Here is a 19,737-nt window from a genome sequence, read left to right as displayed (position 1 = left end):
CGAAATGATTTATTATTATTTGAATGTGAAATCAGTAAAAGCCTCAAAACTGTTTAGTTAGTATATAAAATCCAATGTAAACTCATAAATATTGTTGTCAAATTACGTCTGTGAGTAAAAATAATAATAAGGTGTTGGATAAATTAAATAAAGAGTCCTCACAGTGATTCACGGTTAGTGCCTTCAAATTTCGATAGCTCATAGGGGTTTGCCCCTCGTAAACGAAGATTGGGCGAGATGACCAAATTTACTTAGACGCGACTACTCACACTACGTGGTTTCGGACATTCAGTACTGTTACGTACATTATACATTTATGTCATCAGGAAACAAATAAATAATTGAAATAAATGATTATTGATTACTAATTAAAATCGTACTAATTATACAGATTTTTTTTAATTTTCGTCTTTTCTTTGTCCAAGCCCATTTCCCAGTATAAAATAGCTGGGGTCGGGTCTCCTTGTACATCTACAACAGAGTTCTGGCTTCTCTCTGCATGTATGTAAATTTAATTTAATATTGAAGAAATAATAAATGCTGTTTTAAAAATAATATTATCATAAAATCAAGTCATGGACGCCCCATTATGAAATGACATTTGCGACATTACAAGAATAAATATGATAAGAAAAAAAATCCTCATACGTATTGACAGCCTAAAGAAACGACGGAACTAGTCGACTTGACATCGTAGATAGAAGCTCAGCTCAGCTCAAATAAGTATAATTTTCAATACACCAGAAATTCTTATTTCATATTTTATTTTTTCAATATTTTGCTTATAAAATATTGTATTGTCATATTATATATAGATATTTGTATTAAGCCTTTCATGTTTTATTCATTTAACTGCCACGTTGGTCTAGTGACTACGTTATAAGGCTGCAGACATACATGAGGTTTTGAGTTTATTGGTTCATTGGATTTTTTAGTCAACAAATTAGAAGTCTTAAGGTTGACAGTGCTTAAACTTCCGTGTCTCCGAAAGCACGTAAAAGTTTTTTTGCTGCGCCAGAACTCTATCGGGCCGTGTCCAATATGCCGTCTCATCAGATTATGTAAGTGAGGGAATAGATTGTGCAATATCTCCATTGAGAATGGCCTCCGTGGCTGAAAGCGGTTAGGATTAAAACTAAGAAATAACAAAACTAAGTATTGCTGTTTGGTGGTAGAATATCTGATGAGTGGGTGATACCTTGGTGGCTTACACAAAATATAATCAAGTAAAAAAAGTCGCCGAACTACCAAGCAACAACATCTAAGTGTCATTAAATAAAATAATATAAACCATGTTGACATATTGACATAATGGCATTGACTAGTTTTACCAAAACTAAAATAATAATATACTTATAACTTACTTTTAAAAATGGTAGTATTATAAAGAATAAATAAATTTAAAGAAGTATCGAAAAAATAATGAAATATGATTTAATTAATTTCATTTTATAGCTATTATATATGTATAATATTTATGATATTGGAATTTAATATTAAGTACTACTGAAGTATATCATTAAATCTAAAGCCGTTTTTCCTGTCAATAAATACGATTCTTGTAGTTTTCCAGATAGTATTAAGAAACTCTTTCTTAGGTGATTTTTAAATGCATAATTATCTAAAGTGCACTTAAGAACTTTTCTTCTTGGTCATACTTTTTTCCAAGTTCGAGGGTAAAGACAAACACGGGAGATGAATCATAAGGGCCCCAATAGTTTACGAGTGCTATGAATTTTATGGATACTTCGCATTTCGCCCGTTTCTTATATCTTTTATTTTATCTTAAACAATGGAATAAAAATAAATACCATACATTTGAAATTGTTCGAAAGTCATTTCAAATATATATTCTTATAGTATCATAAAATGAGAAATATTTTTAATAATTAAGATATATAAGACTCAATTATAAAATTTAAAAGAAAAAATAATACTAAGTAGACAGAGGGTCATATAGCATTTTACCGAGGACGTCTATCTAGTTATATCTGAACAAGGCTGCTAGGCCCAGTCTTTAGGTTAACCAAAAGCTCTTGGGTCACCGAAAGTGTGGACTAGTTTCTTAAAAAGATCTTTTGTTTTTTCATACCACGGTTGGTGGCGCATTGGCGATATAAGCGATGGTAAATATTTCTTACAATGTCAACGTTTATAGGCGTTAGTGATCACTTACCATCAGGTGCTTAATTGGGATACAGAGGGTAATATCATGTCTCTTCCGACCAAGAAGCAGACATCAATTTCTACTGCCAAACCTGTTTACCAAGAAAGCTTGCAATCTACGACAACTACAATGCCTGCTAGGGCAGTTGAACTTTGCATGCTTCGTGATACCGAGGGGGAGACTTCACAGTCGGCACCTACAGATCTTTTTAAGACAATTCCTACGCAATCTGCTCAACTCAACTTACAAGGTTTTGGTGGACCTGTCCACAGGGCGTCCACCTCCACAGATAGACCAGCTAGTTCTGAAGGTTTGGAAAATTGGGGGTGGGCAGACAAAATAGCCACATGGTCTTAGGCCGAAAAAGACCTCATTAAAAGGAGTTGGCGTCGATCTCCTCTTGACACATATGAACCAGCTATGAAGAGATGGTTAACTTGGTGTAATGCTAATGATTAGACCCGAAATCACCCAGAACAGAAGACGTAGCTCATTTTCTTGCGGATACTTTTTTATAGGAAGGTTTAGGTTGGTACAATGTTGGTTCATAAATCAGCAGCGGCAACATTTTGTGGGCAAAATAGTACTATATCTTCTAACTTACGGTGAAACAAGTTTTGAAGGCCATCAACATTTCTCACCTTCATTTAAACCACCAATTTCGGATGCTAGACTAGTGATAGAATGGCTAAAAAATAACCCCAGGCTGAATCATTATTCGAAATTGCAAGAAAAACTGCAACAATTTTACTTTTAACATCAGGGCGCAGATTACATGATTTTACATTATTAAGATTATCTAATCATCACTTCATCGACAAGGGGCAAGAGGTTTGTTTTTGTCCTATATTCGGAGCTAAGACTGACAATGGATCTAGACGCCTGTCTGGTCGGAGACTTCTATCTAATCAGGAAATTAATTTATGTCCAGTTCGATGGATACGTCTCTTAATTCAAGCAACTGAAAGTAGATGGACAAAAGATATAGATCATCTGTACACAATAAAAGGTATTCCAAAACCAGCTTTTAGGACTGTAGGAAGATGGGTGCGATCTGATCTTCTAAAGGATGCAGGAATTGATGCCTTACCTGGTTCATTTCGATCAGTGATAGCTTCTCTAGCTTGGCTAGAAAATAGACCTGTAGAAGAAATTTTAGAAAGAGGTAACTGGAAAGCTATTGATACCCTAAGAAAGCATTATTGTCGAGAGATTGATACACAGGAACGCAAATTTGACTATAATTTATTTGATAACTTTAAAATAATTTAATGTGATGACTTCATTGTGATTTTATTGATCTCATAAATACTGTATATTAAGAGAATAGGATTAGTTTGTTAATAATAAATATTTATAATTATTTTCAATTATTTAAGAGTTCATCGGTTAAATGGAGAGGCCTTAGCCCAGCAGTGGGACATTAACAGGCTGTTACTGTACTGTATTTAAGAGTATTAAGTTTTTTGTTATTTTGTTTATATTGTGCCTCGGAGGCTTATTATGTTATATTTTATACTTCTGTTTTTTTATTTCTAATTGCAGTATAATATTCATTTATTTTGTTATTTTTATAGAATAAAGAACTACCTACTACCTTATTTATGGTCTGTTACCCCAAGGCGGGAACCGGCCTGTCAAAGTCATTGGCAGTATTCACCAGGAAAAGCATTATTGCGATGCTGTGTTTTCTTTCGGCACATAATAACCGTTTTATTATTATGTAAAGCGTTTATATTAAGTCGTTAACGTGTATTTTTTAAGCATGGCTATTTATTCAATATTCGTTGGAAGCTCTTTCATTTCTCATGTTAAAAAATCCTATAAGCGCACCATGACCATGTTGAAATTCATTAAAACCCTTTCAGTTATTTCCGTGTGACGCGTTCACAAAAAAACCGTTCCATATAACCGTTGTGTTTATGTTCGCTACATTTTTCACATATAATATTCACCGCGATCAATCGAAAAATAACGAATGAAAAAATTTCAGTTTAGTTTTAATGATTACCGGTAAATTTAAATAAAAATCAAAATAAATATAAGAACAGACTCATTAAGGACAGGTGATGACGACATAATATACAAAAATGTGTAAAACGGTCATTCCATTTGCTGCAAAATAAACAACTACAACGAGGAAAAATCACAAAAAACACCATTTACCATTTATACTGCCATATTCACACGGTAGCAGAGTTGCAGAACTGTGCTGTGTGCCAAAACACAAAACTTAAATTCATTGCTAACCTATGACGCTGACGGGTCATGAAGAATTGTTCTTTTTTATCTAATATAGATCTAATATACAAAAACAATCAATAAGCAAGTGTAATGCTTATTGATTCTCAAAATTCAACCACAAGTCAAGCAAGAAAGTATTTAGATGTAAATCTTCTTGATATAAATCGACAAAAAACGCAATAAAAACTAAAAAATAAGAAATATTTAAATGAACCACTAAAATAATATAACAAAACACATGATCGTAGACTTTTGTAATAAATACATACTGCATTTTAGTTTTAAAACCCATCGAAAGATAATAATCCCGGTAATGCTGGCAAAATGTCGAGACAAAGGGTTCGGAAGGTTTAATTCCAATAAAACTCGAAACGTGAAAGGAATTACATTCTGTATGTACGTAAGCTCCTCTTTCATATGTTGAAGGGAACGATTAGCCTTTTCCCCCATTTCATGTGTTGTTTTCTTTCCGTCTTAACACGCGCAGATCAAAGTATCTTATTTAAAAAATATGTATTGAGAAAAAAATATAGTCATTATTTTAGATCGAAACTCAAAAACGTGTCAATAGTAGAACATTCATTTAATTACCAATACAATTGATACTTAATAAATAAATAAAATACAATTATAAAACACGAATATTTTATTCACGGATAAATAACATATATATAATATTATATAAATATGATATATTGTAAAAGTGGCAAAAAGTATACTAACTAGAACCTGTTATTCAGAATTGTTTTTTTGGGATCAGTTTTATGTATTTATTTACAAAGTTAATAAAACAGTTAACGAGTTTAGTTCGCGTTAAACAAATTTCAATCATCATGAAACATTTGTGAATAAAATCAATAAAGTTGTTTTAAAAGATAAATATGATTCCATAGAAACAAAAGCATTTAACTATTTATTAGATTAAAATGTTTCATCGAAATGTGTAGAATCTATTCATCAATATAATATATTATATAGTGTATCGAAGTCTAATAGTAATCTCATTACTATTACTAACTATTGACTTAATTACATTCATATCGCGGCAGAAGTTTCTAACCCAATGGTTCTTGTGTCGTAAGCAATAAAAGCTATAAAAACGTACTTTAAAACTAAAATTTATATAAATTTACGCGATAATGAAATGCTGGCAACGCATGCCCCCGTCGCTACGGTCGCAGAATATTGATATCCTGCAAATTTGAAAAGCCTCCACACAAACGTGGCGAGGGAGAACTTGGGTGTCAACGAAAATCGTGTACATTGTAAATAAGTGTTGTGACAATAACGTGTCTGTGGCAAGTTTCTATTGAGTTACGTCGAATTTTTATTCGATTTAGAAGTTTACTAAATTTAGATACATTTAGAAAATGTCTTGCATAAAATGGAAATAGCTTTGATGTCTTATTGTACTCTTTGGAATAAAAGAGTCTATCGTAAATAAAACTTATGAATTAGTAAATATTGAGTAAGTATTAAATATTTCAAACCAAAAAATACTTATTATATCTAACAATGAGGAACAACACTTAAAATTAAATTGGTTCCTATTATAAATAATCCATGCTAAGGAGTATACTTATGGAGTATAAACAACACTGCAAATTGTATGTAAATAAGTTTTTGTATATTTTTGGAGTAAAGAAATCATTTTTAAGTTCTTTTAATTATATAATACTAAATAATATGATTAAAATTAAGTTATCATTTTCGTTTTAAATCTGTAATTATACTCTCTGTTATTCATTTTAAAGATAATATTAATAAAAGAAAATTAATTGAAAACGGAAACAGATGTCGTGGTACTAAAACGTTATAAGAAGCTAAATCTTAGATTAGTAAATACTAAGGACTTATATAAAAGTTTGAAATTAATTAGCAACGGATCGGCGATAAATTTTGGAGAATCTGGGTATTTCAAATGAAACAAGGAGAACATCTATATATATAAATAAGAATTTGTAGCATAATTTATCACATTATGTAAAAACTGCAGTTATAACTTAAATATACTTAAATAGCTCGTACAACACAATTGATATAAGTTAGCCAGCCAGAAGTTAGTTACGAATGGTTGTAGTGTATAGTTTGTTTTTGTAATGCTGTACCTATACATTCATAAGTTTCTCAATAACATCACATCTATGTGACTCAGCAGGTACATATGTCAATCTCTTTATTAAATAACGAGAAAAGTCAGGAATTAGGACCTCATGGGGTCGTTTCTTACTTAAAAACATTTTTAGTAATTAATACTAAAAATTATAATTACAGATTTATTTTAAGATTTTTTATTAATAACGTAAGTAAGAATTATAAAAATTACTGCCAAAAAACTCTCGGTATAAATGGATTTTCAATTTATGTTTAAATTTCCCTAATAAATGATAGTTGTACCTAACAAGAAACACTGTTACGTTAGACATATAAAGATTCGTATCGACATGAAGGCGCAACGCGCGAAATTGCTTATAAGATTTGTGAGCAGAACACAATAAAATGCATAAGGAATATTTATTGTTTTATCGCAATACGAGTTTTATAGTGTGGCTGATTTAGTGGCAAACGATTTAGGGCGGTTGCGGGATGTCCGCCATTTCCGATTTTACGCAAGGCTGAACTCTGCGGGATTTATACTTTAACTTTTAAGAATTACTGTAACTGTTTTATTTGTTAAAAATGCTATCTTTTTTTGTTTCAAACGGTACGAAAGTTTTGTCATTAAAAAGATAGATAGAATTTTAATTTCTTTGCCACTTGATAACTTCGGAGTACGGAATTATTTCAAATGAAAAAGCTTCATTAAATATTTAAAACTTCCATTAAAAACTTGCAATGGATTTCTCTAAATTTTACCCTTAAATTTGGGTTTTCATGACATTATTAGTATAAAACGAAATTCTGAACTTCGTCTACAAATAATACTTTTGGAAATAAATTGTTAATAGTTAACAACATTTTATATTTGCGAAAGGAGTTTTTGTGTACAAAGTTTCATGTCTATGCTGTTAACCGCCGAGGAGTTCCTTCGTCTAAAGCCAACTCTGGGTCTCAAAAGAATGAGGCCATGTTAATTATCATCGTAACCGAAATTATCATCGGAACCGAATCAACATGTCATATTTCAACTCGGTCGGATAAAATAAAGTAGCTCTGATTCAGCTTGCAAGATTTTACACAAACAAAATATCAAACATTGGTAGTTAAATAAAAGCTTCTAAAAAGTATAAGAGGTCGGCACTACAAAAATAAAAATATTAAATATGGAGGATTGTACATATATATAACTAATTTAAATATTGTTTGTCTATCACGTTAAAATATTAATAAAAATAATAATTAATACGTTGAATGTATCACGTAAATATGAATCGATAAATTTAAAATCAAATTTTATGCGAACAACTGCAGACATAGTTGAACAATATCATTATCGTATACAAATTTATTTCTTACAAGAAAAATCCAGTAAGGAGGGGAACTAAGATAATATCATTACGTTCAACGGATATAAAATACGACAAACGAATGTATCTTGCTTCAAAAATCCACTGTGAATACTTTATGAGTCAAAGTCGGGTTTGTGAACACGTTTTGCGGTGTAAGCCTGAGCTTTATTATTCCCTTAGCAACCGTTTCAAGAAACCCTGGATGGACGTAAAATAAAATTGAAATATAAAACAAAATAAGTCGGTAAATGCTCTTTGAACTATTGTCGTTATTATTATTTTATCTCCTGTTTGTAGTCGTTTTATTGAAATTAAGAGGAATATCATACCTTTGTAGGAATTAAACTTTGTCTATAAAATATATATATTTGTTATCTTAATAATAATAAAAGTAATTTTCTATAAATATCCTTATGTTGTGTTAGTGCTTCACCTCTCAAGAAGATGGTTCGGAGCGTTCATCACGCTGCTGCAAGGCGTGTTACATCGACACATGTGGCAGAATTTTATTTCACAAAATGCAAGTTTCCAGATGATGCTTTTCTAAATCAAGCACGAAACGAATAAGCACTTGTCCGGATTTGACCCCACAATCTTCGATTTAGATTTTCATATTCTAACAATGTAGTCTCCAATAGTCATCTTAATGTGGAAATCAATAATTTTAATAAGCTATATAAATTACACCCTTAACTATTCATTAATTTAATTTTAAAAAGACAACCACCAGTTTTCTGATGTTACTTTATATACAAACATACATTAGCAACAAATCACACTTTAAAATTTTTAATCTATATGGTAGGATACAAATTGTAGGATAATGTTAGTACTGTAAGAAATACGAGTATTAAATTTATTTAGATTTCATGATTTTTTTGTGTCTCCCAGATGGTTTTAGGCATGTACATGTAATAATATAGCTATAAACTCACCTGTACCATCTTGTCCCTTACAAGGGTATGAAAGGAGAACCCTGTGTTGTCAACAACATCAGCTGTCCCGGGCGAGGTTGGGGTCATTCACCTTAGTTATATTTATTTGAAAAACTTTGTAGGGACGTGTTCGATTGAGAAAACAAACTGTATAAAACTATGTTGGAGAGATTTAAGTAAAGATATTCTTGTTTCCAAGTGTGTCTGGTAGGGGAGAAGCACTAGATTTTTTTTATTAAATTATAATTTCTTGCCTGAAAAATATATTTTCTTTCATCAAATTAACATTCGCGTACAACATAATGAAAATGGTAACGGAAATAAACGACATATTTTGTAAGTGTTTAATAAAACATACCATATTATATTTACGTATTCTTTATTTACTTCAGAAATTGAGTTGTTTTAACTTTGCTTTTAAAGAAAAAGCTTTTTAAGCAAATATCGAACAATTTACATACATTACATTTAGATAATTTAAAAAAAAATCCCTAAATAAGTTTTGACAAATTTCAAGGTTATTTACAACATACAAAGTAAACAAAATTACACACAAAAGGAGATCTAATTACAAAAAGTCGTTAACATAAAGACGGACCTTGTATCCGGACGAATACCTGCTGGACACATACGTAAGGATATATTTACAAAAACAAAGGACATCGGGGTTACTCTTGGGACGGAAGGCCCCAGCCCTCGCCTCCCTATATAAATAGGTACTCTATTACTGACAGATACCTCACTCTGACCTTTTAGATATACACGGGATTTTTAAATTTGTGAGCCGACTCGTGTCATGCATGTACATTCTATTTATATTTATTAACAAAGAAAATATGCTAATTCAGTTTCACTAGGACACGAAAAACATTGAAATGATAATCATTCCACATTTTTTCTGTATGCAAAATTACACTTAAAAATAAAATTTCAGTAATTTATTAGTACAATACGAGTGGTATCGTTTATTCATTTATTATTTATACATTTGTTCAAGTAACCGCCTGTGAATGCCCAAGTGCTGCGCTAAGGCCTTTTCTCCTTTTTTGAGAAGAAGGCTTGAAAAGCTTATTCCACCACGCTACTCCAATGCGGGTTGGTGGAATACACATGTGGCAGACTTTCAGTGAAATTACACACATGCAGGTTTCCTCACTTTCCTTTGTTTTCCTTCACCGTCAAGCACGAGATGAATTATAAACACAAATTGAGCACATAAAAATTCAGTGGTGCTTGCCCGGGTTTGAACCCACGATCATCGGTTAAGATTCACGCGTTCTAACTATTAAGCCATCTCGGCATATATTTGTTCGTTAGATCCCAAATGGCCCAGTCGCTATAACACGTGACCTTTAATCGAGATTTCAGGTCCAAACCTGAAGTAATACTGAGTTTTTATATAATCAATTAGTGATCATTTATCTCTTGGCCGGCGGTGATAGAAGGTGTTGGAAGGTAACTTTCATATGTCGGCTATAATTCTGACAGATCTAACAAACATTGGAGCATATTGGTAGAATAAGTTTCATTCTTTAACGAAATTCTATATTCTTATTAATTTTAATCTATACATGTTTTATTAGTTACCTTTAATTGAAAATTCTCAAAATAACCATTTACTTTTTATTATTAGTCCGAAGAAAATAACATCACTATGTCGGAATTGTTGATTCAGTCATTGGAAGACAATTTTGTGATTTTTATTTTATAGAGCACTTTTAGGGCGCTTCGCTTTCAAGGAGTGTAAACATGTTTTAAAATAAATAGTACTACATTTCAGTTCAGTATTAACTTTAAAATTTTTTGAACACGAAATATTTGTTCTATAAATAAAATAACTCTCGTTTATACGAATGAAATAAAATAATGTTGAAGTTATTTTTTAGAGAAGTATTTTCAAACGATCTGAAAATAAATACAACAAGTTATATTCATTTTCAAAAGTATAATTGAAGAGAATGTCGAAAAAATATTCGACATCAAAGAATGTTTAATTAATACCTACGTTAGTAAGGTTAATTAAATGAATTATTTTCGACAATTCCTACTTATTATAATAATTTTATTTTTATAATAAAGTAATGTAATTAATAATAACATAACTAAAACAACATCAATACAAAATATAATTATATTTTTCGAGAATAAATTAAGTATAATTATATGCATACAATATTTTTAATTAATATCTATTTTTATAGTACGATCAATTCTTCCTACCGCCCAATACACGCCGCCGAACTTTATTAGCGCTCCTGGCCTCAAACGGGTAGCTTGCGTTGCTTGCGTAAACTCATATTTATATTATACGTATAATAAGTAACGTTAATTTCCATACGAATTAAATGCGGCTTTTAATTAAATATTTTTCGAAAACAAAAATATTGTTAGAAAAAACGTATCAATATTACTCTTACAGTAAGCAACTATTCATTTCTGCACATATTAATCATTTCACCATAGCCATTTCAAGGAACGAACCTTATTACACCATGTCCATTATTTTTTAAACATTTGATAACCATCCAATTCAAAATCTTATCTAACCTATTTATACTACGTTTACTCGTAAGTTAAAAATGTAATTATAAATACATGTAACTTCTCAAATTATATTTTTAAATAAGCGATGAATGTTGCACTTCAGCTTAAAATAATAATAAGAATAAAATAATAAATAAAAAGCTAAAACGTTGTATACATTATGCAAAGTAGATAATCTTCCCCAAAAAGAAAGCAATAAATAAGGTTAATAAAAGCGCCGTTACATGAAATGAAATGAAGAACCTACAAAGGAAAGAAAAATATTTTCCTTACTGTTTCATAGATGGAAATTTTTCTACGAAGATGATATCTGTCTCCATAACAAATCATACTATTGTCCCTTGTGGAACCCCTCGCTTTTTCCACTCCATAAAATTAAATATTGCGCTTGAAAAAATAATAATTTTATTACATTTCATTTATGAATTATAAGCTATACAATCTCTTTTTATACTTAGTAATGTAATTCAAATAATTTTAAATTCAATATTATTTTCAAATTCATGGATAATAAAAAAAATGCAATCATTATTAATTACATTTTTTTAAAATATTAGCCTTGCTAATAACATAAACGTTAAGTAACTGTTACACGAAACCATTCATATTTAATTCTTTAATACTGTTCAAGCGCCTGAACTCTCATTAAAAGCAACATCTTAACTATTAAACGTAAGTCGAAGTTTTCCATTAGGCGCTTTGTATACACGGAGTCGACCACACTAACGATATCATCTTCTAATGCATATTGTCACAACTTCCAGCAGCTTCCTGTTAAACGTAGCGGGGGATGTTGCTTTAGAAATTTAGTTTGTGATAATGCATATGTAGCGAAGATGCGCTGAAACTGTGTATAATAAAGTACCCACTCCCCTCCGGGCCCAGCTGCTTGGTCGAATTGAGAGTAAATGTTGCCATTTGGGTAGTGCTATAAACACTCGCCAATGGTCTTTTATGAACCTGTGGAGGATAAACAAAAAAAGGTTTTAAGGTGATTTATTGGATATTCGAGGGTGGCTATATTTTTAAATATATAAATTAAGAAGTCAAAAATAATTTATGTACAAAAAACTAAAGTACCTAACAGGTTTCGATATTTATAATATATTCAAAATTGATTCTTATATAACAAGTATTAACATTCATTTATGAGTTACAGTTATTTTTTGGTTACTTCTAGATTAGGAGCTTATTGTCATATGTGACGCAATTATTCGCACATGTTAGACAAATATATATAGTAGGAGAGCCTGCATTGCGAAGGGGGCAACTTAGTAGTGCAATGACGATCTGCGGTTTGACCCTATTCTGAAATGCGCTCAAGTTCCGTCATTAGTGTCTACGGAGTAATAAGACAGCTTACGAGATACTCAATTATCAGTATAAACAAATATTCCTGAATACAATTCTGGTTTGATTAATTAACGTTATATTAGTAATGTCCTTTCCATTTTATCATTTAATTGTACATATTTACTCACTTAGTTTTTTTGTCAATATTATGCAACCAAAACAGTCAAAATGTAAGAACATCGCAGTAAAAATCCCTTGCTTACGATTTACAATATTAAGTATTAAATATTTTCAAAAATAAGTTAACAACAATAAAAATAAATAAATATAGGTGAGTGTAATGTCAAGGTAATTCATGTTTGCATATTAGTTATTTAATATTTTCACATTGACAAATGTTCTCCCTTGTCATGCTTTTAGACAATAAAAAAATAAATTTGAAATCTATAATAATTTTGCCATAGTAAGTCGTGGTTGGCTAAAGCGTCCTCTCTGTTGTGGAGGAGGTTAGGAAATTATTCTATCGTTTCTACCACTGCTCACATACGAATTGGTCAAATTTGTCATCTAACTACATAAAAAAAAATCACCGCGGACCACGAGAAGAATTATTTAATTAAAATATTTGCTTAAAATTAAATTATCTTACGCATACTTTCTATTTCATACAAAATATTATTGAGTGAACTTACAAAATGTAAAATTTTATTATTAACTTCTCGGTATTGATAATAAACAATATAATAACAAAGTTTTACCTTGTCTTCGGTTATTCTATACATAATTATATACATAGATTTAAGTATGCCACGTATCAAAATATTTAATAAAAATAATATATTATAAGAGTTTTGGGAATGTAATTCTTGGATATTCAGTAACATTTTAATTGTTTCATTGCAGACGATCCACGATAAACATGAATGCCACGTATTTTTATTTGCAATCAACAAGAAATTTTCGAATTAGTCGAAAGAAATTTAAATAACATTATTAAATCGACAAAACATGAAAATTAATTTTATAATAAATAAATTAAGTGTATAAAATACAATTAAAACCTGAATAACACAAGTTTTACTAAATAATTATTATTAAATGGTTCTATATACTCGAAATAATATAATAATTGTCTAATTAAATTTAATTCTGTCTTGAAAGCGCAGCAAAAACTTTTTGTCATAAGCAATCACCCACGCTCCCAAGGGCGACGCTGCGCGTTTCGGCTAGTTTTGTATATAGCAAATACGAATTCGGATTGTGGTAACAGAATATTATTTTAAATGTTATAGAGAGACCTATTTCTCAAGGCTATTTAAAGAGGAAAAGTTTTATAACTCCGATTTGATATTTATTAAAACCAAAATATTCAATCAAAATATACGAGTACTTTATTGAAGTCAATTTTAAAAACCACATTTACTCTTTCCCTGGGCGATGTTGTGACGGATAATTATTTTTTTACAAGAGTTAGGTTGACGGTCATATGGGCTACCTGATGGTAAGTGGTCACCACCCCCATAGACATTGGCGCCGTAAGATATATTAACCATTCCGTACATCAATGCTACATTAACATTTGTGTTTATAACATTATATATACGTTATGCGTTACTAAAATAATACTCCATATTATATGTAGATTTTAAGGATGCAAGCAATAACAGTAATAATGTTCGTCCCTTGAATTGGTAAAAGTTAATGGTTAATTGCTACAGCAAAGAATAATTTATTTTCTTTAAAAGGAATTTTTATTTGTTTTTTTTAACAATATTAGTATGTTTTCGAAAAAGTATGAAATATATTTGTCATATTAATGTATGTAAATTACGTTACTTATTTATTATACGTAGTACATATATACACATACATTGTGTTTATAATTCATCTCGTGCTTGACGGTGAAGGAAACATCTTGAGAAAACCTGTATGTGTCTAATTTCACTGAAATTCTGCCACATGTGTATCCCATCAACCCGCATTGGAGCCGCGTGGCATAATAAGCTTCTCCTCAAAAAAAAAGAGGAGACCTTAGCCCAGCAGTTGTTTTTTTCCACGCAGTGGATACCTTCAAAACTCCGGCTCCTTTAGTCCCCTAAGAGAGGCGGGGACCAGGTTATGTTGGATTTTTACACACAAAAACCACTGCGATGGCCGTCCTCGGCACGGATTGGAGAGGCTTCAGGTTCGTGTTGATATAACGCATACTCGGTATCTCGTGGCTCGGCGGAGCTTTCTCAGGAGGCGAAGGTTATCTCCGCCTTCCCCCGCACTCCTCGCTAGTGCGTACGGCAGCACGATATGTGATATTTTATATATATATTCTAGTCTACTATTAGAATGTGCCACCATATCGTTGTACATATGTAACATAATAATTTGTATGATAATAAGAATACAAAAATTATTATATCTAGTTCACGTATATAATGATATTTGTATTTAAAATACAAGGATTGTTACTTCATAAATATAATAACCTATTTATATAAATCACATATATATATATATATTATAATACTTAATACGATACAACAGCATATATAGAAACTTCCATCCTCCTAGTACAAAGATAACGAGTCCTCGGGGTGTTATAATTAAATTATAAACTTTTGTGACCGGGGTCGTACGGCAAAAGGGTCAACTTGCGCTTTAAGTAAATGCCGTATCGTAAAACTTTATTACGTGCCAAATAAAGGGGTTGTTAACTTTTACATTTGTTTTGCAAGCGATAAGATTATAAATTTATTGTAACGAATTAATTGCCAAGAGGTTTGTACTGTTGGCAATCAAATTATAATAACGATAAATAAAACGCACCTCTTCTATGCAATTGTAAAACATTTATATAGCCAGAAAATATTGACATGGAAATAAATGAAGAATATAAATTCTACAAGCATGAGGATCTTGTTGTTGGTTTTGTAAACAATAGTATATTATATTGTTTTAAATTGGTTTTGTAAACAATAAAATTAATGTTACTTCTTCTACAATTACCTTTAAAACCATTATCCATAAAAATTGATAAGTCCTCCTGACCGATTCTGGGTATAGCGACAGCCGGGATATAACATTTTAGTTCCCAAGGTTGGTGGCGCATTAACCATGTAACAGTACAGTAACAGCCTGTTAATGTCCCACTGCTTTGCTAAGGCCTCCTCTCCCTTTTGAGGAGACGGTTTGGAGCTTATTCCGTTTATTAACCATGTAGGGTGTGGTTATTAACTATTTCAATTTTTATATTGCCACTATCTATGTGGTGACCACTTACCATCAGGTGACTTACTGCGGTCAGTCTGCCTACCTAATACAAAAAAAATATAGCGAAACATTTATAATATACAATATTATAATTATATTATTATTTCAAAATACCTACTTACTCGACTGTTGCTAATGCTTTAATCTCTTACGTTTAACGACATTGGTCAAAATATAATTCAATTGAAGTGAATTCTAAAACCGCTATCCTCTGCTAAATACTGAAAAAGTTTCCGTACGTGACTTCATCAAATTCCTTTCCGACTTTTTGAGGTTTGTTTCATCTTACATTACTTTATATTCGCCTCGGGTTTTATAGCTCGTGAATTTAAAATATATTTTAGTTTATTTAAAACCGAATGATACGTCTGAAGAGACAATGTCTGTAAACTTTAAAATAAAACGTAACATGAAAATATGTTAAGCATTTCTTATGGATGTTATCTTATAAACGTTAATAAATATCGGTGTTTGCACGCTCATTTAATAAAAATATATGTATTTAAAATAAATTTCAGCTTTATTAAACCTTGAGCCAATAGAAGACAGACAACTATTAAACTAGAATAACATGCTTTGACTGAGTTCAGTTGAAGAAATTCACTATTATTGTTTACAATAATCTTAATAATATGAGTATAAATAGTTGATTGCAGTCACTAGGAGAACCTGTGTCTCAAAAAACAGACTAAAAAACGGCTCGACTTCACTATCATTAAACAGAAGTCAGTTAACGTGATCATTGAGTAAGTCAATTTATATATGCCATGGAAAATGTAAGCCATATAATAAACACATCAATATACATAAACTAAGTTTAAAATGTATATTAAAATAATGGGTTATAATAACGATGATTCTGTTTTATCGATGATAATACCCGTATCCATTGAGCATGGAATGATAGTGTTAGGGGATTAGAGAGCGTGCCAACGACCATTCGCTGTATTGTGTTACGGTTAGACGCAGATTAGTCGCAGTTCTGTAAAGTCAGTCACCAATAAGTTGAGGCTGAGATAAACAGGTATAATGAAATGGGAATACGAACTAGACTAAATTGTTATATAAATAAACGTCATTGATTATAATATATACAGTGGTAGGCTTTGTGCAAGCCCGTCTGGGTACCACCCACTCATCATATATTCTATCACCCAACAATTAAATTATTCTTGTTGTATCCCGGTTTGAAGGGACAGACAGTGTAACTACAGGCACAAGGAAGATAACATCTTAGTTCCCAAGGTCGGTGACGCGTTGACGATTTACGGAATGGCTACATTTTTTACACCGCCAATGTCTATGGGCGATATGTAAAGTTTGCCCGAATGCAGTGTTGGAGGGATTATGACAGTAAAAATGTATTTCCAAATCCAATAGACTACTAAAATCAATGAATCTTGCTTATCATAGTTTAAGGAGTTTTACAATGCCACAGGATCTGTTGCAATTTACTTTGAACAATAACTATGTTTTCTAGTTAAGTTTTGTATGGCGTTTTTGTATAATACCAGACTTTTAGGGCCTTACCTAAAAACTTTGTTTATATAACGGGTTATTAGATAAATAATGACACGAGTTGTTCTTTTTAATGTCAAATTAATAATGACAGAAAGAGGGAAATCAGTGTTTAACAAAACAGCCGCTAAGCAACGTTTATATGTTACATTTAGTTAATAAACAAAAGTGAATCACCGCAATGCAGCCTCAATTCATTATTTAAATCTTGAAAATACAACGAATTTTAAAAATTCGATTGTATAACATTGGAACGCCTTAAAGATGCAGCAGCGCAATGCACTGGTGTCGTTGGCCAAACAGAAAACGACAACATTGTTGGTATACTTGCTTTTATTATGTTGACACACGTTTGGCACTATGCCTTTATCTACTCACGAATACGAAATGCATTATAATGTTTTTGAATTTTCCATAAAAGATACTTATGATGTTTTTTGAGATAAGATTACTAAGGTACGGTATGCATATATAGATTTCTAAATATGTATTTTTTTTATATAGAATAGGAAGGTGGACGAGCATATAGGCCATCTGATGGTAAGTGGTCACCAAACGCCCTTAGACATTGGCATTGTAAGAAATGTCAACCATCGCTTATAGCCAATGCGCCACCAACCTTGGGAACTAAGATTTTATGTCCCTTGTGCCTGTAATTACACTTGCTCACTCACCCTTCAAACCGGAACACAACAATATCAAGTATTGCTATTGTATGATTCATATGAGGAAAAATCAGAATAAATAATGTCATTAAATTTTCTTGCTTTGAAGTATTTTAATCTTGTATAATTGCTAATTTGCTTATATCACTTCGCTAGTTAGTTGGTTAAATATTTTTAAAGGTTTTTTAATCTGTTACCTACGTAAATATGAGGTTATGAGTTATTTTATTTTGTTGATTTTATTTTAACTTTTTCTCACGATTTTTATTTATTTTATTTTAAAGACAAGACAAATTAGCGCATAGTCTACATAGTTGTAAGTGACACTTTTAACGCTTGTTATAGAAGAAGGATAAAATACTTCATTTTACGCAAATTATGTACTGAAAGAGTTTTAAAAATAACTTTATATGGAATGAAATATGCTGTGTTTGTAATTACACTAGCTAACTCTAGATGAGCTGAAACACAGAGTATTGATGTTTGTAGGACTAATTAATGAGTGGGTTATATCCACCCAGACCTGCAAACACCACCGCTCTACGTTTTTGATTCAAATATTCAATTAAGCCTTAGCTCTCGCTGGCGTAATTTATATTCATGCGTTACATTTTAATTCGCTTAATTAATTTCATTAGTAACAATATGGCTCAAGTCTATATTATTAGTATAGTAACAGCCTTAAAATGTTCCACAGCTTCGCAAATGCCTCTTCTCCTTTTGAGTAACTTATTCTGCCACGCTCCTCCAATGCGGTTTGGTGGATACATGTAAGAGAGATTTTGACGCGACACATGCAGATTTTCTGACGTTTTGACAGATGAATTGTAATAGAAAAAAATAACGTTGAACCGGGTTTATATTTAAATAGGGACAAACTTTAAATATAAACCCGGTTCAACGTTTTTTTAGGGACAAACAGAATACAGTATATGAATCAAGTCTTCAGGCGGAGTCGATTTAAAGCGCCTATCGAAATCTACATTTTTTGTTACATGGACAATACTTAAAGTAAAAATGGAAAGAATAAAAGCTTTTTGATTCTATTTATTATGAAATTTATTAACAAGACAAGAGGTTACATTAATATGTAGTCATTAATTATATTAAGTATATAATATATACGAAAGAATTTTAAAAATAAGTACTGTGCATAGGTATGCATCATCGTACGATTGTTATATGTATAACCTTTTAACCATAATAAGGTTTTACATAATTTTGATTGATACTTGAAATAACATAAAAAAACACTTAAAAATATTTACCACCTTGTTACCATAATGTCATCATTTTACATTCAAAACTTTGAGTTTTTGAGGTCACCGCGTTCACACAGACAAACACACAAACGCGGCTGATTATGATATTGTAAAAACATTGCCAATCGTGAGTTTAAAAAAAAACCCATAAATGTCCTACTGCCACTGCTCACGAATATCTCTTCTCCACTTTAGACAAAGGTTTGGACATTTCATGCCACCCGTCATGTCATGTCGTTTACTTGATGTAAATACAGACACAAAGGACTTAACATCTTAGTTCCCAAGGTGGCTGTTGCATTACAGTGCATTTCGATATAAGGGATCTTTTATATTTTTTCAATGCCAATATGTATGGGTGGTAGTGACCACTTACCAGTCTGCCCAATATAATAA

This window comes from Nymphalis io, chromosome 7 (assembly GCF_905147045.1).
Source record: "Nymphalis io chromosome 7, ilAglIoxx1.1, whole genome shotgun sequence".
Taxonomy (NCBI): domain Eukaryota; kingdom Metazoa; phylum Arthropoda; class Insecta; order Lepidoptera; family Nymphalidae; genus Nymphalis; species Nymphalis io.
This window is presented reverse-complemented; position numbering follows the sequence as displayed.